The sequence below is a fragment of the Nematostella vectensis genome, chromosome 6 (assembly GCF_932526225.1).
Source record: "Nematostella vectensis chromosome 6, jaNemVect1.1, whole genome shotgun sequence".
Classification (NCBI taxonomy): Eukaryota; Metazoa; Cnidaria; class Anthozoa; order Actiniaria; family Edwardsiidae; genus Nematostella; species Nematostella vectensis.
The window spans coordinates 17,663,825-17,691,115 of record NC_064039.1 but is presented as its reverse complement, the minus strand read 5'-3'; the positions used below and the strand labels follow the sequence as shown (position 1 = coordinate 17,691,115).

Genomic DNA, 27,291 nt, shown 5'->3' with positions numbered 1-27,291 from the left:
TTGAGCTGTGTTTGCTGATCTCTCTCCCTTGTGTGGTATTTTGAGCGTTTTATTGAGAGGGGTGATTCTGCTTTTCTCTCCTTGTTCGATTTGAGATTTGTCAAAGAACCTGTGCTATTATTTGGCTTAAGAGTAGATGCCAACACCTTGGTTGGATGCATATCTGCAAGATCATTTATCCCTTAGACTGATGCCTGAGTATCTTCATCTTGTTGTGTTTATTTTGCATTTATGAATTTTTGGGGTTGTGGGTACTTCCCAAAGCCGGTACAGGCCGGTTGAGGGGTCAATGTGTTAATGGGAAGGGTTTTTAGGGCAAGATACTTAAACTTTATAACACTAGCAACAACCTTGTTCTTTTTCAATAATAGAATTCTGTTCACATAGCTTGGATAGCAAAGACATGGCCTCTTTAGAGGCCTGTGGTGGTGAAAGGGTTAAGATAATGGGAAAGGGGAAATGTCAAGAAATGCTCAATCAAATTATTTTCATTACTGTTATATTTTTTTAACCAAACCTTTCAAGTTGAGTCAATTCACTTTATATCTCCTCTCCCGTCAATTATTTTTTAGTCAATTGACATTCTTTGATTCCTCTCTACCCCAAACATAGATCAATGAAAGTGTTTGGTTTGAAATTAGAAGTTAGCATTTTCAATCTGTTTTTTCTTCATTGCATTCATTTGGGAGTAGGCCACCAACAACAAGGCCACTATATGGTAAAGTGGGGTGCACCAATATGTAATGCATGAAAGGAGATATATTTTTGGATTTTAATTTCCATACATTTTTCTGAATATTCGGTCCAATGAAGGAGAGAATCGCCACTAAATCAATACATAAAAATCACAGTATGGCATCTAAACAGTCTAAATATATTATTTTGAATCTTTGGCATGCTGTTACATCCATGACATTTTCTGCACAAGGGCAAAGCTTGTGGGAGTATTGTTTTGATTAAAAAAAGATATTCATAATGGAACTTCTATGATGGAACATAAGAATTTACCATTAGACTCTTGACAACTTTGACAGCCATATACACGCCAGGAATTGTGTTTGTTAACTTTGATGTACTGCATAATTTAAATTATTGAATAAGGCCTGGATCCATTTGGTTGGTACAATAAATAAATCTCAGTAGAGAGCAGGATCCTAGATCCCCCAATAATACCTTTGATTAGTCAACACAAAAGGTGTTTATGCTGGCTCCGCTTTTAGGCAGTGCCTAAATCTATATATTAAGTCCTAGGTCGTAGGGGTGTAACTTAGTTAGCGGTGGGTACCCATGGGTATAGGGTAGTTAGTGCTCGGTCGTAGGGGTGTAGCTTAGCTAGGTGTATGTACTTAGGGGTATAGGCTAGTTAGTGCTAGGACATAGGGGTGTAGTTTAGTTAGGGGTGGGTACACAGGGTTATAGGGTAGGTAAGTGCTCGGTTATAGGGGTGTACTTTAGTTAGGGTTGGGTATTCAGGGGTATAAGGTAGTTAGTGCTACGTCACAGGGGTGTAGCTTAGCAAGGGTTCGGTACTCAGGGGTAAAGTGTAGTTAGTGCTAGGTCGTAGAGGTGTAGCTTAGTTAGGCGTTGATACTCAGGGATATAGGGTAGCTATTTTTATTATTTATTATTATGTACCCATATTACCTAGCTCTTAAAACCCTGTGCCTGTTTGAACCATCCCCTAAAACCCTGCACCTCCAAGACCAAGCCATTGATACCCTCTACCCCTGTGTACCCACTCATTCATAACCTGCACCCTTATGACCTAGTTCTTGATATCATTGACCCTTATTACCATTTCTTGAAACCTAGTACCCCTTTGACCAAATCTTGTTACCCTGTACACATGTCAAATCACCCACAAACTCACTTATCTTAACGTCCCCTTAACGTCCTTGTCTTTACACCCCTGAAAAAATCTCAAGTTGATCTTACCTGGATTCGAACCCCGGTCCTCTTGTTTGAGAAGCGAAGCCCGTACCACTGAGCTATCGCGCCACTCTCTTGAAAACTAGAAGTAACTACCGTATAGCCTTGTTTACCCAGCCTTATAAGGTATAGAGTAGTTTTTCCTTGATATCTCGAGAGTGGCGCTATGGCTCAGTGGTACGGGCTTCGCTTCTCAAGCAAACGGGCCAGGGTTCGAATCCAGGTAAAATAAACTAGAGACTTTTTCAGTGGTGTTAAGGTAAGGACGATGGCATTAGGGGGTGGGTGCACAGGGGTACAGGATATGAACGGCAGGGTCTAAGGGGTGCAAGTTGGTAAGCGCTTGGTCATACATGGGTAAAGGGTAGTTATGTGTTTAGGTGTCATAGGGGTGTAGGTCAGTTAGCGATGGGTAGGCAGGGGTATAGGGTAGTAAGTGCTAGGTCATAGGGGTGTAGCTTTGTTAGGGGTTGGTACTCAGGGGTATAGGGTAGTAAGTGCTAAGTCATAGGGGTGTAACTTAGTTAGAGGTGGGTACAAATGGGTATAGGGTAGTTAGTGCTAGGTCATAGGGGTTTAGCTTAGTTAGGGGTGGGTACTCAGGGGTATAGGGTAGTTATAGCCAAGTCATAAGGGTGTAGCTTAGTTAGGGGTGTGTATTCAGGGATATAGGCCAGTTAGTGCTAGGTCGTAGCGGTGTAGCTTAGCTAGGTGTGGGTACTCAGGGCTATAGGCTAGTTTGTGCTAGGACATAGGGGTGTAGTTTAGTTAGGAGTGGATACACAGGGATATAGGGGTGTAGTTTAGTTAGGGTATGGTTTTAAGGGGTATAGGGTAGTTAGTGCTAGGTCATAGGGGTGTAGCTTTGATAGGGGTTGGTACTCAGGGGTATAGGGTAGTAAGTGCTAAGTCATAGGGGTGTAGCTTAGCAAGGGTTGGGTACTCAGGGGTAAAGTGTAGTTATTGCTAGGTCATAGGGGTGAGGCTCAGTTAGGGGTAGGTATTCAGGATTATAGCGTAGTTAGTGCTAGGTCGTAGGGGTGTAACTTAGTTAGCGGTGGGTGCTCATGGGTATAGGGTAGTTAGTGCTAGGTCGTAGGGGTTTAGCTTAGTTAGGGGTGGGTACTCAAGGGTATAGGGTAGTTACAGCCAAGTCATAAGGGTGTAGCTTAGTTAGGGGTGGGTATTCAGGGGTATAGGGTAGTTAGTGCTAGGACATAGGGGTGTAGTTTAGTTAGGGGTGGGTACACAGGGTTATAGGGTAGGTAAGTGCTCGGTTATAGGGGTGTAATTAAGTTAGGGTTTGGTATTCAGGGGTATAAGGTAGTTAGTGCTACGTCACAGGGGTGTAGCTTAGCAAGGGTTCGGTACCCAGGGGTAAAGTGTAGTTAGTGCTAGGTCGTAGAGGTGTAGCTTAGTTAGGCGTTAAAACTCAGGGATATAGGGTAGCTATTTTTATTATTTATTATAATGTACCCATATTACCTAGCTCTTAAAACCCTGTGCCTGTTTGAACCATCCCCTACAACCCTGCACCTCCAAGACCAAGCCATTGATACCCTCTACCCCTGTGTACCCACTCATTCATAACCTGCACCCTTATGACCTAGTTCTTGATATCATTGACCCTTATTACCATTTCTTGAAACCTAGTACCCCTTTGACCAAATCTTGTTACCCTGTACACATGTCAAATCACCCAAAAACGCACTTATCTTAACGTCCTTGTCTTTACACCCCTGAAAAAATCTCAAGTTGATCTTACCTGGATTCGAACCACGGGCCTCTTGTTTGAGAAGCGAAGCACGTACCACTGAGCTATCGCGCCACTCTCTTGAAAACTAGAAGTAACTACCGTATAGCCTTGTTTACCCAGCCTTATAAGGTATAGAGTAGTTTTTCCTTGATATCTCGAGAGTGGCGCTATGGCTCAGTGGTACGGGCTATTTTTTTTGCTAATATCAGGAACGTTTTATAAAACGCATATAAATAGCTTTAAGAATATTCGGTTTCTTGTTTAACCAAGTGATTTGTATTTTGGCAGAAAGAAAAAGCGATGAAAAATTGATATTCGCATTTTTTTAGGATTACTTTGCCTTTAGCAGTAATAATAACAGCTTCGCCGGCGGAGAGGAAGTCAGTCATATGGGAGAGGAAGTGACGCGCAAGAGTATCTATTGTTTTCCCTTCACGTGACTACCACGGCGGGCTATTCGCATAGCGTGTTTAGAAGTGTGACTTTGGTTCATCTAACTTCTCTCTAAATCCACTCCGAAAGATGCGCTATTTCTTTCAATGACATCAAATCGAATGGCAAAGCCTACCAATGAAAACATGTTGACCACATAACCTTTAAGTTTTGAGGGAAAACAGAGCTTTTAATGCGGGAAATCAGCGACTGCGTGCGTGAGGTGAGAATTCAACAGTGAAGACAAAACTCGCTGAAATTTTCGCCAAAGGGAGCCCCAGAGACTTTCAGGTAAGCCTAACTGATCGGAACCAGTTCTTGTTTATTCGTTTCTTGAATATTTTTTGTCTTTAAGGGCAACCTTTCGAGTTTAGGCGTTTTTTTTTTCCTCTTTGAGTAGTGTCTATCATTCGCTTCGAATCAGCGTTTCGCCGTACGCTAAAGAGCCTTAGGTTCTATCTTATCTGGAGCGGAGAAATCTTATATTCTTCACATGAAGCACTTGTTTTATTGAATTGTATTTTATACAAATCAATGTTTTTTTTTTTAAGATTATGCTTGGTTGTTATTGAGCTAGTACATTGCTTGGCATCTCTTTATTTTTCTGGTAATCATTAACCCATTGACTCCTGGCTTTTTTGGAGCTGAATTTACAAAAAACAGACTGAAAACAGATACCTTCCCCCCTATTCTGAGTTTTATACAGCCCGTCAAAGTCAAACACAGCTGCACCTAGTCAGCGGTATCCAAGCTTTCCAACAGTGCTTTGCGGTCCCCACTTTTAATCCCTCGTCGATGTGCTGAAGCCAGCACAAGTTGATGGTTGCTTGTGTTTTTCATCAAAAATACAGCTATGAGCATATTAGGAGAGTGTCTCAGGACATCATGAAGTCTTTTGGGGCATAATTGAGTGCTTTGCCTATGGATATTTGCAAGCAAAGGTGGATTCATGATGATTTTTTCTCTTTTGGCTTTGCCCGGATGAGAAAATAATTTTCTAATGAATCACCACAGCTCTCCTAAATGCTGTCTTTTCTGAAACCAAATTGATTCCAAAATTGTTTACACTGCTATTCTGGGTCTGTATGGCCTGGAATTGATTCGTTTGGCTTCGGGGTGAAAAGACTTATAAAAAACCATCTGACTTTGGGGAGAGGAGTGTTGACTGGCCCTCCCCTCGTGAATTTTCCCCTGGATCTCCCAGAATGCTTTGCAATACGTAAAGATATTTTCGTGGTTGTACAATCCTTCAAGGAATGAACATTGTGTTTTGAGGCCAAGGAAATGTACCTGGAGGATCAGAATAAAGGTATCTATTTGTGTCTTGAGCTGTGTTTGCTGATTTCTCTCCCTTGTGTGGTATTTTGAGCGTTTTATTGAGAGGGGTGATTCTGCTTTTCTCTCCTTGTTCGATTTGAGATTTGTCAAAGAACCTGTGCTATTATTTGGCTTAAGAGTAGATGCCAACACCTTGGTTGGATGCATGTCTGCAAGACCATTTATCCCTTAGACTGATGCCTGAGTATCTTCATCTTGTTGTGTTTATTTTGAATTTATGAATTTTTTGGGTTGTGGGTACTTCCTAAAGCCGGTACAGGCCGGTTCAGGGGTCAATGTGTTTACCAACACACCCTAAAAATCATGCGTCCCTCACTGCCTGAGAACAATGCATTTTTCGCAAGCTTAGGTGCATACAACAGTGTAGGCAAATTCTGCTTGGTATACAAACAAGCCTCCTTTAAGTTATGGCTGATATTCTAACAGATAATTATTATGTTAAAACCATTAGGGAAAACACAGGGAGCCCAAATTCTATAAAAATATTTGCCTTTATAAATTCAAAGCAGCAGTGTCAACCCACTTTTGGTACTTTTCCTGTATATTCACCGTCAAAGTAATCTTATCACAAAACCTTGCCTGAATCTGATGTTTTCTTGGGCATTTTTTTCTAAAAAGCTATGCATATCATCCCTATCAATGAGTCCAGTCATGTCCAAGTAAAAAAATTCTATTTTCTAGGTTAAAGATATTCACTTGCTAGAAATGGCATATATGTGATCCAATCCACTGGTGTATGTCACAGCACAAGTCTAAAAAGGTCTAGTTATTTTGATTAAAATCTAGGGGTGGTTGATTAACCCATTGACTCCTGGATTTTTTGGAGCTGAATTTACAAAAAACAGACTGAAAACAGATACCTTCCCCCCTATTCTAAGTTTTATACAGCCCGTCAAAGTCAAACACAGCTGCACCTAGTCAGCGGTATCCAAGCTTTCCAACAGTGCTTTGCGGTCCCCACTTTTAATCCCTCGTCGATGTGCTGAAGCCAGCACAAGTTGATGGTTGCTTGTGTTTTTCATCAAAAATACAGCTATGAGCATATTAGGAGAGTGTCTCAGGACATCATGAAGTCTTTTGGGGCATAATTGAGTGCTTTGCCTATGGATATTTGCAAGCAAAGGTGGATTCATGATGATTTTTTCTCTTTTGGCTTTGCCCGGATGAGAAAATAATTTTCTAATGAATCACCACAGCTCTCCTAAATGCTGTCTTTTCTGAAACCAAATTGATTCCAAAATTGTTTACACTGCTATTCTGGGTCTGTATGGCCTGGAATTGATTCGTTTGGCTTCGGGGTGAAAAGACTTATAAAAAACCATCTGACTTTGGGGAGAGGAGTGTTGACTGGCCCTCCCCTCGTGAATTTTCCCCTGGATCTCCCAGAATGCTTTGCAATACGTAAAGATATTTTCGTGGTTGTACAATCCTTCAAGGAATAAACATTGTGTTTTGAGGCCAAGGAAATGTACCTGGAGGATCAGAATAAAGGTATCTATTTGTGTCTTGAGCTGTGTTTGCTGATTTCTCTCCCTTGTGTGGTATTTTGAGCGTTTTATTGAGAGGGGTGATTCTGCTTTTCTCTCCTTGTTCGATTTGAGATTTGTCAAAGAACCTGTGCTATTATTTGGCTTAAGAGTAGATGCCAACACCTTGGTTGGATGCATGTCTGCAAGACCATTTATCCCTTAGACTGATGCCTGAGTATCTTCATCTTGTTGTGTTTATTTTGAATTTATGAATTTTTTGGGTTGTGGGTACTTCCTAAAGCCGGTACAGGCCGGTTCAGGGGTCAATGTGTTTACCAACACACCCTAAAAATCATGCGTCCCTCACTGCCTGAGAACAATGCATTTTTCGCAAGCTTAGGTGCATACAACAGTGTAGGCAAATTCTGCTTGGTATACAAACAAGCCTCCTTTAAGTTATGGCTGATATTCTAACAGATAATTATTATGTTAAAACCATTAGGGAAAACACAGGGAGCCCAAATTCTATAAAAATATTTGCCTTTATAAATTCAAAGCAGCAGTGTCAACCCACTTTTGGTACTTTTCCTGTATATTCACCGTCAAAGTAATCTTATCACAAAACCTTGCCTGAATCTGATGTTTTCTTGGGCATTTTTTTCTAAAAAGCTATGCATATCATCCCTATCAATGAGTCCAGTCATGTCCAAGTAAAAAAATTCTATTTTCTAGGTTAAAGATATTCACTTGCTAGAAATGGCATATATGTGATCCAATCCACTGGTGTATGTCACAGCACAAGTCTAAAAAGGTCTAGTTATTTTGATTAAAATCTAGGGGTGGTTGATTAACCCATTGACTCCTGGATTTTTTGGAGCTGAATTTACAAAAAACAGACTGAAAACAGATACCTTCCCCCCTATTCTAAGTTTTATACAGCCCGTCAAAGTCAAACACAGCTGCACCTAGTCAGCGGTATCCAAGCTTTCCAACAGTGCTTTGCGGTCCCCACTTTTAATCCCTCGTCGATGTGCTGAAGCCAGCACAAGTTGATGGTTGCTTGTGTTTTTCATCAAAAATACAGCTATGAGCATATTAGGAGAGTGTCTCAGGACATCATGAAGTCTTTTGGGGCATAATTGAGTGCTTTGCCTATGGATATTTGCAAGCAAAGGTGGATTCATGATGATTTTTTCTCTTTTGGCTTTGCCCGGATGAGAAAATAATTTTCTAATGAATCACCACAGCTCTCCTAAATGCTGTCTTTTCTGAAACCAAATTGATTCCAAAATTGTTTACACTGCTATTCTGGGTCTGTATGGCCTGGAATTGATTCGTTTGGCTTCGGGGTGAAAAGACTTATAAAAAACCATCTGACTTTGGGGAGAGGAGTGTTGACTGGCCCTCCCCTCGTGAATTTTCCCCTGGATCTCCCAGAATGCTTTGCAATACGTAAAGATATTTTCGTGGTTGTACAATCCTTCAAGGAATAAACATTGTGTTTTGAGGCCAAGGAAATGTACCTGGAGGATCAGAATAAAGGTATCTATTTGTGTCTTGAGCTGTGTTTGCTGATTTCTCTCCCTTGTGTGGTATTTTGAGCGTTTTATTGAGAGGGGTGATTCTGCTTTTCTCTCCTTGTTCGATTTGAGATTTGTCAAAGAACCTGTGCTATTATTTGGCTTAAGAGTAGATGCCAACACCTTGGTTGGATGCATGTCTGCAAGACCATTTATCCCTTAGACTGATGCCTGAGTATCTTCATCTTGTTGTGTTTATTTTGAATTTATGAATTTTTTGGGTTGTGGGTACTTCCTAAAGCCGGTACAGGCCGGTTCAGGGGTCAATGTGTTTACCAACACACCCTAAAAATCATGCTTGCCTCACTGCCTGAGAACAATGCATTTTTCGCAAGCTTAGGTGCATACAACAGTGTAGGCAAATTCTGCTTGGTATACAAACAAGCCTCCTTTAAGTTATGGCTGATATTCTAACAGATAATTATTATGTTAAAACCATTAGGGAAAACACAGGGAGCCCAAATTCTATAAAAATATTTGCCTTTATAAATTCAAAGCAGCAGTGTCAACCCACTTTTGGTACTTTTCCTGTATATTCACCGTCAAAGTAATCTTATCACAAAACCTTGCCTGAATCTGATGTTTTCTTGGGCATTTTTTTCTAAAAAGCTATGCATATCATCCCTATCAATGAGTCCAGTCATGTCCAAGTAAAAAAATTCTATTTTCTAGGTTAAAGATATTCACTTGCTAGAAATGGCATATATGTGATCCAATCCACTGGTGTATGTCACAGCACAAGTCTAAAAAGGTCTAGTTATTTTGATTAAAATCTAGGGGTGGTTGATTAACCCATTGACTCCTGGATTTTTTGGAGCTGAATTTACAAAAAACAGACTGAAAACAGATACCTTCCCCCCTATTCTGAGTTTTATACAGCCCGTCAAAGTCAAACACAGCTGCACCTAGTCAGCGGTATCCAAGCTTTCCAACAGTGCTTTGCGGTCCCCACTTTTAATCCCTCGTCGATGTGCTGAAGCCAGCACAAGTTGATGGTTGCTTGTGTTTTTCATCAAAAATACAGCTATGAGCATATTAGGAGAGTGTCTCAGGACATCATGAAGTCTTTTGGGGCATAATTGAGTGCTTTGCCTATGGATATTTGCAAGCAAAGGTGGATTCATGATGATTTTTTCTCTTTTGGCTTTGCCCGGATGAGAAAATAATTTTCTAATGAATCACCACAGCTCTCCTAAATGCTGTCTTTTCTGAAACCAAATTGATTCCAAAATTGTTTACACTGCTATTCTGGGTCTGTATGGCCTGGAATTGATTCGTTTGGCTTCGGGGTGAAAAGACTTATAAAAAACCATCTGACTTTGGGGAGAGGAGTGTTGACTGGCCCTCCCCTCGTGAATTTTCCCCTGGATCTCCCAGAATGCTTTGCAATACGTAAAGATATTTTCGTGGTTGTACAATCCTTCAAGGAATAAACATTGTGTTTTGAGGCCAAGGAAATGTACCTGGAGGATCAGAATAAAGGTATCTATTTGTGTCTTGAGCTGTGTTTGCTGATTTCTCTCCCTTGTGTGGTATTTTGAGCGTTTTATTGAGAGGGGTGATTCTGCTTTTCTCTCCTTGTTCGATTTGAGATTTGTCAAAGAACCTGTGCTATTATTTGGCTTAAGAGTAGATGCCAACACCTTGGTTGGATGCATATCTGCAAGACCATTTATCCCCTAGACTGATGCCTGAGTATCTTCATCTTGTTGTGTTTATTTTGAATTTATGAATTTTTTGGGTTGTGGGTACTTCCTAAAGCCGGTACAGGCCGGTTCAGGGGTCAATGTGTTTACCAACACACCCTAAAAATCATGCTTGCCTCACTGCCTGAGAACAATGCATTTTTCGCAAGCTTAGGTGCATACAACAGTGTAGGCAAATTCTGCTTGGTATACAAACAAGCCTCCTTTAAGTTATGGCTGATATTCTAACAGATAATTATTATGTTAAAACCATTAGGGAAAACACAGGGAGCCCAAATTCTATAAAAATATTTGCCTTTATAAATTCAAAGCAGCAGTGTCAACCCACTTTTGGTACTTTTCCTGTATATTCACCGTCAAAGTAATCTTATCACAAAACCTTGCCTGAATCTGATGTTTTCTTGGGCATTTTTTTCTAAAAAAGCTGTGCATATCATCCCTATCAATGAGTCCAGTCATGTCCAAGTAAAAAAATTCTATTTTCTAGGTTAAAGATATTCACTTGCTAGAAATGGCATATATGTGATCCAATCCACTGGTGTATGTCACAGCACAAGTCTAAAAAGGTCTAGTTATTTTGATTAAAATCTAGGGGTGGTTGATTAACCCATTGACTCCTGGCTTTTTTGGAGCTGAATTTACAAAAAACAGACTGAAAACAGATACCTTCCCCCCTATTCTGAGTTTTATACAGCCCGTCAAAGTCAAACACAGCTGCACCTAGTCAGCGGTATCCAAGCTTTCCAACAGTGCTTTGCGGTCCCCACTTTTAATCCCTCGTCGATGTGCTGAAGCCAGCACAAGTTGATGGTTGCTTGTGTTTTTCATCAAAAATACAGCTATGAGCATATTAGGAGAGTGTCTCAGGACATCATGAAGTCTTTTGGGGCATAATTGAGTGCTTTGCCTATGGATATTTGCAAGCAAAGGTGGATTCATGATGATTTTTTCTCTTTTGGCTTTGCCCGGATGAGAAAATAATTTTCTAATGAATCACCACAGCTCTCCTAAATGCTGTCTTTTCTGAAACCAAATTGATTCCAAAATTGTTTACACTGCTATTCTGGGTCTGTATGGCCTGGAATTGATTCGTTTGGCTTCGGGGTGAAAAGACTTATAAAAAACCATCTGACTTTGGGGAGAGGAGTGTTGACTGGCCCTCCCCTCGTGAATTTTCCCCTGGATCTCCCAGAATGCTTTGCAATACGTAAAGATATTTTCGTGGTTGTACAATCCTTCAAGGAATAAACATTGTGTTTTGAGGCCAAGGAAATGTACCTGGAGGATCAGAATAAAGGTATCTATTTGTGTCTTGAGCTGTGTTTGCTGATTTCTCTCCCTTGTGTGGTATTTTGAGCGTTTTATTGAGAGGGGTGATTCTGCTTTTCTCTCCTTGTTCGATTTGAGATTTGTCAAAGAACCTGTGCTATTATTTGGCTTAAGAGTAGATGCCAACACCTTGGTTGGATGCATGTCTGCAAGACCATTTATCCCTTAGACTGATGCCTGAGTATCTTCATCTTGTTGTGTTTATTTTGAATTTATGAATTTTTTGGGTTGTGGGTACTTCCTAAAGCCGGTACAGGCCGGTTCAGGGGTCAATGTGTTTACCAACACACCCTAAAAATCATGCGTCCCTCACTGCCTGAGAACAATGCATTTTTCGCAAGCTTAGGTGCATACAACAGTGTAGGCAAATTCTGCTTGGTATACAAACAAGCCTCCTTTAAGTTATGGCTGATATTCTAACAGATAATTATTATGTTAAAACCATTAGGGAAAACACAGGGAGCCCAAATTCTATAAAAATATTTGCCTTTATAAATTCAAAGCAGCAGTGTCAACCCACTTTTGGTACTTTTCCTGTATATTCACCGTCAAAGTAATCTTATCACAAAACCTTGCCTGAATCTGATGTTTTCTTGGGCATTTTTTTCTAAAAAGCTATGCATATCATCCCTATCAATGAGTCCAGTCATGTCCAAGTAAAAAAATTCTATTTTCTAGGTTAAAGATATTCACTTGCTAGAAATGGCATATATGTGATCCAATCCACTGGTGTATGTCACAGCACAAGTCTAAAAAGGTCTAGTTATTTTGATTAAAATCTAGGGGTGGTTGATTAACCCATTGACTCCTGGATTTTTTGGAGCTGAATTTACAAAAAACAGACTGAAAACAGATACCTTCCCCCCTATTCTGAGTTTTATACAGCCCGTCAAAGTCAAACACAGCTGCACCTAGTCAGCGGTATCCAAGCTTTCCAACAGTGCTTTGCGGTCCCCACTTTTAATCCCTCGTCGATGTGCTGAAGCCAGCACAAGTTGATGGTTGCTTGTGTTTTTCATCAAAAATACAGCTATGAGCATATTAGGAGAGTGTCTCAGGACATCATGAAGTCTTTTGGGGCATAATTGAGTGCTTTGCCTATGGATATTTGCAAGCAAAGGTGGATTCATGATGATTTTTTCTCTTTTGGCTTTGCCCGGATGAGAAAATAATTTTCTAATGAATCACCACAGCTCTCCTAAATGCTGTCTTTTCTGAAACCAAATTGATTCCAAAATTGTTTACACTGCTATTCTGGGTCTGTATGGCCTGGAATTGATTCGTTTGGCTTCGGGGTGAAAAGACTTATAAAAAACCATCTGACTTTGGGGAGAGGAGTGTTGACTGGCCCTCCCCTCGTGAATTTTCCCCTGGATCTCCCAGAATGCTTTGCAATACGTAAAGATATTTTCGTGGTTGTACAATCCTTCAAGGAATAAACATTGTGTTTTGAGGCCAAGGAAATGTACCTGGAGGATCAGAATAAAGGTATCTATTTGTGTCTTGAGCTGTGTTTGCTGATTTCTCTCCCTTGTGTGGTATTTTGAGCGTTTTATTGAGAGGGGTGATTCTGCTTTTCTCTCCTTGTTCGATTTGAGATTTGTCAAAGAACCTGTGCTATTATTTGGCTTAAGAGTAGATGCCAACACCTTGGTTGGATGCATGTCTGCAAGACCATTTATCCCTTAGACTGATGCCTGAGTATCTTCATCTTGTTGTGTTTATTTTGAATTTATGAATTTTTTGGGTTGTGGGTACTTCCTAAAGCCGGTACAGGCCGGTTCAGGGGTCAATGTGTTTACCAACACACCCTAAAAATCATGCTTGCCTCACTGCCTGAGAACAATGCATTTTTCGCAAGCTTAGGTGCATACAACAGTGTAGGCAAATTCTGCTTGGTATACAAACAAGCCTCCTTTAAGTTATGGCTGATATTCTAACAGATAATTATTATGTTAAAACCATTAGGGAAAACACAGGGAGCCCAAATTCTATAAAAATATTTGCCTTTATAAATTCAAAGCAGCAGTGTCAACCCACTTTTGGTACTTTTCCTGTATATTCACCGTCAAAGTAATCTTATCACAAAACCTTGCCTGAATCTGATGTTTTCTTGGGCATTTTTTTCTAAAAAGCTATGCATATCATCCCTATCAATGAGTCCAGTCATGTCCAAGTAAAAAAATTCTATTTTCTAGGTTAAAGATATTCACTTGCTAGAAATGGCATATATGTGATCCAATCCACTGGTGTATGTCACAGCACAAGTCTAAAAAGGTCTAGTTATTTTGATTAAAATCTAGGGGTGGTTGATTAACCCATTGACTCCTGGATTTTTTGGAGCTGAATTTACAAAAAACAGACTGAAAACAGATACCTTCCCCCCTATTCTGAGTTTTATACAGCCCGTCAAAGTCAAACACAGCTGCACCTAGTCAGCGGTATCCAAGCTTTCCAACAGTGCTTTGCGGTCCCCACTTTTAATCCCTCGTCGATGTGCTGAAGCCAGCACAAGTTGATGGTTGCTTGTGTTTTTCATCAAAAATACAGCTATGAGCATATTAGGAGAGTGTCTCAGGACATCATGAAGTCTTTTGGGGCATAATTGAGTGCTTTGCCTATGGATATTTGCAAGCAAAGGTGGATTCATGATGATTTTTTCTCTTTTGGCTTTGCCCGGATGAGAAAATAATTTTCTAATGAATCACCACAGCTCTCCTAAATGCTGTCTTTTCTGAAACCAAATTGATTCCAAAATTGTTTACACTGCTATTCTGGGTCTGTATGGCCTGGAATTGATTCGTTTGGCTTCGGGGTGAAAAGACTTATAAAAAACCATCTGACTTTGGGGAGAGGAGTGTTGACTGGCCCTCCCCTCGTGAATTTTCCCCTGGATCTCCCAGAATGCTTTGCAATACGTAAAGATATTTTCGTGGTTGTACAATCCTTCAAGGAATAAACATTGTGTTTTGAGGCCAAGGAAATGTACCTGGAGGATCAGAATAAAGGTATCTATTTGTGTCTTGAGCTGTGTTTGCTGATTTCTCTCCCTTGTGTGGTATTTTGAGCGTTTTATTGAGAGGGGTGATTCTGCTTTTCTCTCCTTGTTCGATTTGAGATTTGTCAAAGAACCTGTGCTATTATTTGGCTTAAGAGTAGATGCCAACACCTTGGTTGGATGCATATCTGCAAGACCATTTATCCCCTAGACTGATGCCTGAGTATCTTCATCTTGTTGTGTTTATTTTGAATTTATGAATTTTTTGGGTTGTGGGTACTTCCTAAAGCCGGTACAGGCCGGTTCAGGGGTCAATGTGTTTACCAACACACCCTAAAAATCATGCTTGCCTCACTGCCTGAGAACAATGCATTTTTCGCAAGCTTAGGTGCATACAACAGTGTAGGCAAATTCTGCTTGGTATACAAACAAGCCTCCTTTAAGTTATGGCTGATATTCTAACAGATAATTATTATGTTAAAACCATTAGGGAAAACACAGGGAGCCCAAATTCTATAAAAATATTTGCCTTTATAAATTCAAAGCAGCAGTGTCAACCCACTTTTGGTACTTTTCCTGTATATTCACCGTCAAAGTAATCTTATCACAAAACCTTGCCTGAATCTGATGTTTTCTTGGGCATTTTTTTCTAAAAAAGCTGTGCATATCATCCCTATCAATGAGTCCAGTCATGTCCAAGTAAAAAAATTCTATTTTCTAGGTTAAAGATATTCACTTGCTAGAAATGGCATATATGTGATCCAATCCACTGGTGTATGTCACAGCACAAGTCTAAAAAGGTCTAGTTATTTTGATTAAAATCTAGGGGTGGTTGATTAACCCATTGACTCCTGGCTTTTTTGGAGCTGAATTTACAAAAAACAGACTGAAAACAGATACCTTCCCCCCTATTCTGAGTTTTATACAGCCCGTCAAAGTCAAACACAGCTGCACCTAGTCAGCGGTATCCAAGCTTTCCAACAGTGCTTTGCGGTCCCCACTTTTAATCCCTCGTCGATGTGCTGAAGCCAGCACAAGTTGATGGTTGCTTGTGTTTTTCATCAAAAATACAGCTATGAGCATATTAGGAGAGTGTCTCAGGACATCATGAAGTCTTTTGGGGCATAATTGAGTGCTTTGCCTATGGATATTTGCAAGCAAAGGTGGATTCATGATGATTTTTTCTCTTTTGGCTTTGCCCGGATGAGAAAATAATTTTCTAATGAATCACCACAGCTCTCCTAAATGCTGTCTTTTCTGAAACCAAATTGATTCCAAAATTGTTTACACTGCTATTCTGGGTCTGTATGGCCTGGAATTGATTCGTTTGGCTTCGGGGTGAAAAGACTTATAAAAAACCATCTGACTTTGGGGAGAGGAGTGTTGACTGGCCCTCCCCTCGTGAATTTTCCCCTGGATCTCCCAGAATGCTTTGCAATACGTAAAGATATTTTCGTGGTTGTACAATCCTTCAAGGAATAAACATTGTGTTTTGAGGCCAAGGAAATGTACCTGGAGGATCAGAATAAAGGTATCTATTTGTGTCTTGAGCTGTGTTTGCTGATTTCTCTCCCTTGTGTGGTATTTTGAGCGTTTTATTGAGAGGGGTGATTCTGCTTTTCTCTCCTTGTTCGATTTGAGATTTGTCAAAGAACCTGTGCTATTATTTGGCTTAAGAGTAGATGCCAACACCTTGGTTGGATGCATATCTGCAAGACCATTTATCCCTTAGACTGATGCCTGAGTATCTTCATCTTGTTGTGTTTATTTTGAATTTATGAATTTTTTGGGTTGTGGGTACTTCCTAAAGCCGGTACAGGCCGGTTCAGGGGTCAATGTGTTTACCAACACACCCTAAAAATCATGCTTGCCTCACTGCCTGAGAACAATGCATTTTTCGCAAGCTTAGGTGCATACAACAGTGTAGGCAAATTCTGCTTGGTATACAAACAAGCCTCCTTTAAGTTATGGCTGATATTCTAACAGATAATTATTATGTTAAAACCATTAGGGAAAACACAGGGAGCCCAAATTCTATAAAAATATTTGCCTTTATAAATTCAAAGCGGCAGTGTCAACCCACTTTTGGTACTTTTCCTGTATGTTCACCGTCAAAGTAATCTTATCACAAAACCTTGCCTGAATCTGATGTTTTCTTGGGCATTTTTTTCTAAAAAGCTATGCATATCATCCCTATCAATGAGTCCAGTCATGTCCAAGTAAAAAAATTCTATTTTCTAGGTTAAAGATATTCACTTGCTAGAAATGGCATATATGTGATCCAATCAACTGGTGTATGTCACAGCACAAGTCTAAAAAGGTCTAGTTATTTTGATTAAAATCTAGGGGTGGTTGATTAACCCATTGACTCCTGGCTTTTTTGGAGCTGAATTTACAAAAAACAGACTGAAAACAGATACCTTCCCCCCTATTCTGAGTTTTATACAGCCCGTCAAAGTCAAACACAGCTGCACCTAGTCAGCAGTATCCAAGCTTTCCAACAGTGCTTTGCGGTCCCCACTTTTAATCCCTCGTCGATGTGCTGAAGCCAGCACAAGTTGATGGTTGCTTGTGTTTTTCATCAAAAATACAGCTATGAGCATATTAGGAGAGTGTCTCAGGACATCATGAAGTCTTTTGGGGCATAATTGAGTGCTTTGCCTATGGATATTTGCAAGCAAAGGTGGATTCATGATGATTTTTTCTCTTTTGGCTTTGCCCGGATGAGAAAATAATTTTCTAATGAATCACCACAGCTCTCCTAAATGCTGTCTTTTCTGAAACCAAATTGATTCCAAAATTGTTTACACTGCTATTCTGGGTCTGTATGGCCTGGAATTGATTCGTTTGGCTTCGGGGTGAAAAGACTTATAAAAAACCATCTGACTTTGGGGAGAGGAGTGTTGACTGGCCCTCCCCTCGTGAATTTTCCCCTGGATCTCCCAGAATGCTTTGCAATACGTAAAGATATTTTCGTGGTTGTACAATCCTTCAAGGAATAAACATTGTGTTTTGAGGCCAAGGAAATGTACCTGGAGGATCAGAATAAAGGTATCTATTTGTGTCTTGAGCTGTGTTTGCTGATTTCTCTCCCTTGTGTGGTATTTTGAGCGTTTTATTGAGAGGGGTGATTCTGCTTTTCTCTCCTTGTTCGATTTGAGATTTGTCAAAGAACCTGTGCTATTATTTGGCTTAAGAGTAGATGCCAACACCTTGGTTGGATGCATATCTGCAAGACCATTTATCCCTTAGACTGATGCCTGAGTATCTTCATCTTGTTGTGTTTATTTTGAATTTATGAATTTTTTGGGTTGTGGGTACTTCCTAAAGCCGGTACAGGCCGGTTCAGGGGTCAATGTGTTTACCAACACACCCTAAAAATCATGCGTCCCTCACTGCCTGAGAACAATGCATTTTTCGCAAGCTTAGGTGCATACAACAGTGTAGGCAAATTCTGCTTGGTATACAAACAAGCCTCCTTTAAGTTATGGCTGATATTCTAACAGATAATTATTATGTTAAAACCATTAGGGAAAACACAGGGAGCCCAAATTCTATAAAAATATTTGCCTTTATAAATTCAAAGCAGCAGTGTCAACCCACTTTTGGTACTTTTCCTGTATATTCACCGTCAAAGTAATCTTATCACAAAACCTTGCCTGAATCTGATGTTTTCTTGGGCATTTTTTTCTAAAAAAGCTATGCATATCATCCCTATCAATGAGTCCAGTCATGTCCAAGTAAAAAAATTCTATTTTCTAGGTTAAAGATATTCACTTGCTAGAAATGGCATATATGTGATCCAATCCACTGGTGTATGTCACAGCACAAGTCTAAAAAGGTCTAGTTATTTTGATTAAAATCTAGGGGTGGTTGATTAACCCATTGACTCCTGGCTTTTTTGGAGCTGAATTTACAAAAAACAGACTGAAAACAGATACCTTCCCCCCTATTCTGAGTTTTATACAGCCCGTCAAAGTCAAACACAGCTGCACCTAGTCAGCGGTATCCAAGCTTTCCAACAGTGCTTTGCGGTCCCCACTTTTAATCCCTCGTCGATGTGCTGAAGCCAGCACAAGTTGATGGTTGCTTGTGTTTTTCATCAAAAATACAGCTATGAGCATATTAGGAGAGTGTCTCAGGACATCATGAAGTCTTTTGGGGCATAATTGAGTGCTTTGCCTATGGATATTTGCAAGCAAAGGTGGATTCATGATGATTTTTTCTCTTTTGGCTTTGCCCGGATGAGAAAATAATTTTCTAATGAATCACCACAGCTCTCCTAAATGCTGTCTTTTCTGAAACCAAATTGATTCCAAAATTGTTTACACTGCTATTCTGGGTCTGTATGGCCTGGAATTGATTCGTTTGGCTTCGGGGTGAAAAGACTTATAAAAAACCATCTGACTTTGGGGAGAGGAGTGTTGACTGGCCCTCTCCTAGTGAATTTTCCCCTGGATCTCCCAGAATGCTTTGCAACACGTAAAGATATTTTCGTGGTTGTACAATCCTTCAAGGAATGAACATTGTGTTTTGAGGCCAAGGAAATGTACCTGGAGGATCAGAATAAAGGTATCTATTTGTGTCTTGAGCTGTGTTTGCTGATTTCTCTCCCTTGTGTGGTATTTTGAGCGTTTTATTGAGAGGGGTGATTCTGCTTTTCTCTCCTTGTTCGATTTGAGATTTGTCAAAGAACCTGTGCTATTATTTGGCTTAAGAGTAGATGCCAACACCTTGGTTGGATGCATATCTGCAAGACCATTTGTCCCTTAGACTGATGCCTGAGTATCTTCATCTTGTTGTGTTTATTTTGAATTTATGAATTTTTTGGGTTGTGGGTACTTCCTAAAGCCGGTACAGGCCGGTTCAGGGGTCAATGTGTTTACCAACACACCCTAAAAATCATGCTTGCCTCACTGCCTGAGAACAATGCATTTTTCGCAAGCTTAGGTGCATACAACAGTGTAGGCAAATTCTGCTTGGTATACAAACAAGCCTCCTTTAAGTTATGGCTGATATTCTAACAGATAATTATTATGTTAAAACCATTAGGGAAAACACAGGGAGCCCAAATTCTATAAAAATATTTGCCTTTATAAATTCAAAGCAGCAGTGTCAACCCACTTTTGGTACTTTTCCTGTATATTCACCGTCAAAGTAATCTTATCACAAAACCTTGCCTGAATCTGATGTTTTCTTGGGCATTTTTTTCTAAAAAGCTATGCATATCATCCCTATCAATGAGTCCAGTCATGTCCAAGTAAAAAAATTCTATTTTCTAGGTTAAAGATATTCACTTGCTAGAAATGGCATATATGTGATCCAATCCACTGGTGTATGTCACAGCACAAGTCTAAAAAGGTCTAGTTATTTTGATTAAAATCTAGGGGTGGTTGATTAACCCATTGACTCCTGGCTTTTTTGGAGCTGAATTTACAAAAAACAGACTGAAAACAGATACCTTCCCCCCTATTCTGAGTTTTATACAGCCCGTCAAAGTCAAACACAGCTGCACCTAGTCAGCGGTATCCAAGCTTTCCAACAGTGCTTTGCGGTCCCCACTTTTAATCCCTCGTCGATGTGCTGAAGCCAGCACAAGTTGATGGTTGCTTGTGTTTTTCATCAAAAATACAGCTATGAGCATATTAGGAGAGTGTCTCAGGACATCATGAAGTCTTTTGGGGCATAATTGAGTGCTTTGCCTATGGATATTTGCAAGCAAAGGTGGATTCATGATGATTTTTTCTCTTTTGGCTTTGCCCGGATGAGAAAATAATTTTCTAATGAATCACCACAGCTCTCCTAAATGCTGTCTTTTCTGAAACCAAATTGATTCCAAAATTGTTTACACTGCTATTCTGGGTCTGTATGGCCTGGAATTGATTCGTTTGGCTTCGGGGTGAAAAGACTTATAAAAAACCATCTGACTTTGGGGAGAGGAGTGTTGACTGGCCCTCTCCTAGTGAATTTTCCCCTGGATCTCCCAGAATGCTTTGCAACACGTAAAGATATTTTCGTGGTTGTACAATCCTTCAAGGAATGAACATTGTGTTTTGAGGCCAAGGAAATGTACCTGGAGGATCAGAATAAAGGTATCTATTTGTGTCTTGAGCTGTGTTTGCTGATTTCTCTCCCTTGTGTGGTATTTTGAGCGTTTTATTGAGAGGGGTGATTCTGCTTTTCTCTCCTTGTTCGATTTGAGATTTGTCAAAGAACCTGTGCTATTATTTGGCTTAAGAGTAGATGCCAACACCTTGGTTGGATGCATATCTGCAAGACCATTTGTCCCTTAGACTGATGCCTGAGTATCTTCATCTTGTTGTGTTTATTTTGAATTTATGAATTTTTTGGGTTGTGGGTACTTCCTAAAGCCGGTACAGGCCGGTTCAGGGGTCAATGTGTTTACCAACACACCCTAAAAATCATGCTTGCCTCACTGCCTGAGAACAATGCATTTTTCGCAAGCTTAGGTGCATACAACAGTGTAGGCAAATTCTGCTTGGTATACAAACAAGCCTCCTTTAAGTTATGGCTGATATTCTAACAGATAATTATTATGTTAAAACCATTAGGGAAAACACAGGGAGCCCAAATTCTATAAAAATATTTGCCTTTATAAATTCAAAGCAGCAGTGTCAACCCACTTTTGGTACTTTTCCTGTATATTCACCGTCAAAGTAATCTTATCACAAAACCTTGCCTGAATCTGATGTTTTCTTGGGCATTTTTTTCTAAAAAGCTATGCATATCATCCCTATCAATGAGTCCAGTCATGTCCAAGTAAAAAAATTCTATTTTCTAGGTTAAAGATATTCACTTGCTAGAAATGGCATATATGTGATCCAATCCACTGGTGTATGTCACAGCACAAGTCTAAAAAGGTCTAGTTATTTTGATTAAAATCTAGGGGTGGTTGATTAACCCATTGACTCCTGGCTTTTTTGGAGCTGAATTTACAAAAAACAGACTGAAAACAGATACCTTCCCCCCTATTCTGAGTTTTTTACAGCCCGTCAAAGTCAAACACAGCTGCACCTAGTCAGCGGTATCCAAGCTTTCCAACAGTGCTTTGCGGTCCCCACTTTTAATCCCTCGTCGATGTGCTGAAGCCAGCACAAGTTGATGGTTGCTTGTGTTTTTCATCAAAAATACAGCTATGAGCATATTAGGAGAGTGTCTCAGGACATCATGAAGTCTTTTGGGGCATAATTGAGTGCTTTGCCTATGGATATTTGCAAGCAAAGGTGGATTCATGATGATTTTTTCTCTTTTGGCTTTGCCCGGATGAGAAAATAATTTTCTAATGAATCACCACAGCTCTCCTAAATGCTGTCTTTTCTGAAACCAAATTGATTCCAAAATTGTTTACACTGCTATTCTGGGTCTGTATGGCCTGGAATTGATTCGTTTGGCTTCGGGGTGAAAAGACTTATAAAAAACCATCTGACTTTGGGGAGAGGAGTGTTGACTGGCCCTCCCCTAGTGAATTTTCCCCTGGATCTCCCAGAATGCTTTGCAACACGTAAAGATATTTTCGTGGTTGTACAATCCTTCAAGGAATGAACATTGTGTTTTGAGGCCAAGGAAATGTACCTGGAGGATCAGAATAAAGGTATCTATTTGTGTCTTGAGCTGTGTTTGCTGATTTCTCTCCCTTGTGTGGTATTTTGAGCGTTTTATTGAGAGGGGTGATTCTGCTTTTCTCTCCTTGTTCGATTTGAGATTTGTCAAAGAACCTGTGCTATTATTTGGCTTAAGAGTAGATGCCAACACCTTGGTTGGATGCATATCTGCAAGACCATTTATCCCTTAGACTGATGCCTGAGTATCTTCATCTTGTTGTGTTTATTTTGAATTTATGAATTTTTTGGGTTGTGGGTACTTCCCAAAGCCGGTACAGGCCGGTTCAGGGGTCAATGTGTTAAGAATAATTAATCACAGAACAATGCCAATATTGTCAGCCTAGATTTCAAATACCAAATCAATTGTTGTTATAATTATTGTTGTTTTTTCCTGGGATAATGCTATCCCAGAAAAAAAACACAACAAATGCAACCAGATATAGAATGATGATTTTCAATGGTAAGAACAACCCTTTTACATTTTCAGCAGAAAATCCCTAAGAAATGTTGCATTTTTGATTGTGTCTGTTTACTATAAGTTTTAGTTGTCCAGTATTTTATGCTTTGGTTCAGAAAGAGGATGACACTAAATTCAAAGTCAGTCAACATAATCAATATAAGCAATCAATATCAGGGGTTTCATTAGAAGGCAGGTACTGGCAGTTAACCGCCGCCGTCAACTTAAAATGCTGATCTCAGATCTAATAAAGTTTGCAAATGAAGCATGATTCGTGATAAAATACCATTTGACATTATGCTATTGTCACTATCATCTATTCTTGATTTTGATTGTTTTTCATTAAGTTAATTGTCTGTTACTTTTAAACATATACATTTTTTATTGCTTGAGAGTCGTAGCGTTTTTTTTTTGCCACCATCCTTGATGTGAAACAAGAAAGATGTTTCTGCGATTTGAGCCTGCCAATTGATTTTTTCCCTTTTAACTGCATTTAACAGTATTTCCAAAGCCTGAAGGATAACATATATAGAAAGTATGATGGGACACTGGATGCTCATAGGAAATCATGCAGACAGTACCAGACGGTCATCATAGTGAGTATTTAAAATTGAATATTGTTGGTGTAGTTAAACCCTCTGAATTTTCTCATTAAAATTTTCTCTTTAACACAATAGCATTTTAGTTTTTATGAACTCCTTTTATTCTTAAAATTTCCACAAAGGTTTTGATAGGTTGGTATCAATATTGCTATTATACTTGCTTGAATGGCTTTTTTAAAGGATTGTATTAAAATTTTAAATGCTGTATTTGCTGGAAAAAGTAGACTTGCACTTGTGCAACACTTGTGTGTTTGTAAACAAATCAAATGACTTTTTGTTTGGTGAACTTGCACTCTCTCCAGCCTTTGGTGGCAAAATAACAGCACAACAAGTAACTAATTCAGCATTTACAAACTATCCAGAAAATTAGAATTGTCAATAAGGGCTTATCCCCTTGTGTGAGGGTGCCACACAAAAAGCCATAGGATCACCTTAGTGCAAGTTCACTTGGGGAGTGCACTAATGAAAAAACAATATAGATTCCAAAAAGGATGACAAAATAAAATAATAGTTTCTGAAGACATAGTCACTTCTCTTTCCTGGTCAAGAAAATATGAAACTGTGCAAAGCTTTTCCTGCATTTATGGCTATGAAGAAGGGAATAATAAATTGAGCATGACAAGTATAGGCTTTATAAAACAGTGCAGATACTTATCAAACAATTTCTTCCTTTACAGAAACAGCAGAAAGTCCTAAATGCTGCGGAGACTATTAACTGGCCAGAGGAGAAGAGGGAGAGGTTTGCCGATGTTCTGAATGATGTACACAACATTTAATCAGAGAAGAGCGAGGAAGAGGGAGATGGGGTTGTCTTCTTTTTTAAATCATTGAATTGGGAGAGAAAAAAGCTTAGGATTTTGAAGGTGTTAGAAAGCCATCACTGACAATGTAACTTAGTCGCAGGGCTTTGCTCAAGATGGCAAAGAGAGTGAGAGGAGTAAGACGATCAGACAGACCCTGTCCAGAGAACACAAAGAAATAGGCAGCATTAAAGCGAACCTCCAATGAGATGCTTGACGGCAGTGCACCAAGATCTCTACATACCTCTACCCCGCAGCGTCCAACACAATCCAATAGTATTTAGTCCATATTTGTCAGCAGGGAATAGGTTTATGTAAGTCTATTTCTTTTTATATCATCAATACAAAATATTTCTTAAAAATCAAATACGATTTACAAGGCTCTTGTTAATTTTTGGCTAGAGCTTTTCAGCCTTTTTAAATAATTTTCATGATGTTTTTGTCTCTATTCTACATTTGTATATACATATAAAAACATTGATTATTTCCTACTTTCATAAAATATGCTTTTGAGTCAAGCTGACTGTTTGATTTTTGTTCTACATTAGTTTTCGTAGTTAGCATTTTATCACATAAAAGATGGCTTTTTAGATGTAAGTTATAAGATTTGTATATCAAATCAGATTTCATGCCATTATGCACATGTAAGAGACGACAGAGGATTTAAATAAAAATGGAATGGAAGCTTAATATTGATTGTGTCTCCCTGCTCAAAAATTATTATGATGATGTGGATTAAACTATGCAAAATTCTCAGTGCTCCAGCCGTGAACGCTGTAGAACCACACACAATCTATATTGAAAAACACCTAGAAGCGTTATTTATAGGTTCTTAAATATGAAATTGAGATAAACTTTCTAAATGTTAAAAGGTGAAATTTAATGAGTTCATAATAGTTATATAAAGGTACACTTGAATGGCTTTAAAAATTCAGGATAGTCACATAAACGTTTATTTAAGGACCTTAAAAGAAATTTAAAGATAATATTTAATGGCTTTAAAATTCAGGAAAGTTACATTAATGTTTATTTAAGGAACTTAAAAGTTATTAAAGATAAGATTTACTGAGATTTACGTGTTCAGGATAGTTTCATAAAGTTTAAATTTTTGTATCTTTCAGTGGTTTTCTTAAAGGTTTCGAAATGAACATTTATACTTATAGTTAATATTTCAGCCTACTGAAAGATACACTGAAATGTACCTAAAGTTTAAATTTCTTTGCCTTTTTGTATACATTTAAAGGTACTTATTTCCTTTTTTCGTCCAGTGAGGGGTATAGGGTAGTAAGTGCTAAGTCATATGGGTGTAGCTTAGTTAGTGGTGGGTACTCATGGGTATAGGGTAGTTAGTGCTAGGTAGTAGACGTGTAGTTTAGTTAGGGTTGGGTATTCAGGAGTATAGCCTAGTTAGTGCTAGGTCGTAGGGGTGTAGCTTAGTTAGGGGTGGATACTCATCTCTTGAAGTCTAGTACCCGTTTGACCAACTCTTGTTACCCTGTTCACCTGTCAACTCATCCACAAACTCACTTATCTTAACGTCCCCTTAACGTCCTTGTCTTTACACCCCTGAAAAAAGTTGATCTGACCTGGTGGGCAATCAGGGTTATAGGGTAGTAAGTGCTGGGTCATAGGGATGCAGCTTTTTTAGGGGTGGATATTTAGGTGTATAGGGTGGTAAGTAGCAAATCATAGTAATGTAGGCCAGTTAGGAGTGGGTACACAGTGGTCGAGTGTATCAAGGGCTGAGCTATAGGGGTGCAGCTTAGTTATAGGTGGCTAAACAGGGGTACAAGCTATCAAGGGCTGAGTCATTACTATAAATTTTTATTAATTATGATGACTATTATTTATTGATATTATTATTAATTATGCTTAATTAGTAATTAATATCATTAACTATTACTATTTAATAATTATTATTAATTATTTTTAATTATTATTAATAATTATTATTAATTATTATTATTATTATTAGTTATTATTATTTAGTATTATTATTTTTTAATAATAATAATTATTGTTAATTATTATTAATTATTATTATTATTATTTTTAATAATTATTATTATTATTATTAATTATTATTATTAATTATTATTATTAATTATTATTATATAATCATATTACCTAGCTGTTGAAACCCTGTGCCTGTTCGAACAATCCCCTAAAACCCTGCACCCTTACTTTTAAAACCCTTACTTTTAATTCTTCTTACTATTAATTATTATTACTATTAATTAATTTTATTTTTTAATATTATTATTTATTGTTATTATTAATAATTTTTACTATTAATTAATATTAATAATTATTAATATTAATTAATTATTATTATTTATTAATTATTACTATTCATTATTATTAATTATCAATTTTTATTAATTAATTATTAATTATTAATTTTTATTATTGTTTATTATTATTAATTAACTATTTTTATTTATTTATTATTAGTATAATAAATTATTATTAATGATTGTTATTAATTATTATTATTTATTATTATTATTAATTATGATTATTAATTATTATTTTTATTATTATTAATTAATTTTGTTTCTTATTATCATTATTCTTATTATTATTTCTATTAATTTTTATTACTATTACTTATTATTATTGTTTATTAGTATTGTTTTTTATTATTATTTTATTATTATATTTATTATTATTTAATATTATTATAATTTTTTATTATTATTATTTATTGTTATTATTATTTACTTTTTTATTATTATCACTATTAATTATTAATTATTATTATAACTTATTATTATTAATAATTATTATTATTATTATTATTGTTATTAATAATTATTATCATTAATTTTTATTGTTAATTATTATTAATTATTATAATTATTAATTGATGATTGTTATTAATTATTATTATTATAAATTATTATTGTTGTTATTTATTATTATTATTATTATTATTATTATTATTATTATTATTATTATTATTATTATTATTATTATTATTATTATTATTATTATTATTATTATTATTATTATTAATGTTTAATTATTAATTAATATTAATAATTATCAATTATTATTATTATTATTGTTATTTTTAATAATTTATTATTAATTATTATTATTTTACTATTAATTATTAATTATTATTATAGATTATTATTATTATAAATTATTATTATTATTAATTATTGTTATTACTAATAATTATTACCATTTTTTTATTATTAATTATTTTTAATTATTATAATTATTAATTAATTTTTAATTATTATTAATGATTATTATTAGAAA

General features: G+C 37.6%; 1 long non-coding RNA gene across 1 annotated transcript; it reads left to right on the top strand.

Annotated features, from left to right (window-relative positions):
• The first annotated feature begins 4,147 nt into the window (after window positions 1-4,147).
• LOC125568067 lies at window positions 4,148-24,666 on the top strand. Its single transcript, XR_007312056.1, has 3 exons — window positions 4,148-4,408; window positions 23,117-23,212; window positions 23,896-24,666. It is a non-coding gene; the product is annotated as an uncharacterized LOC125568067 (long non-coding RNA).
• Window positions 24,667-27,291: the final 2,625 nt, after the last annotated feature.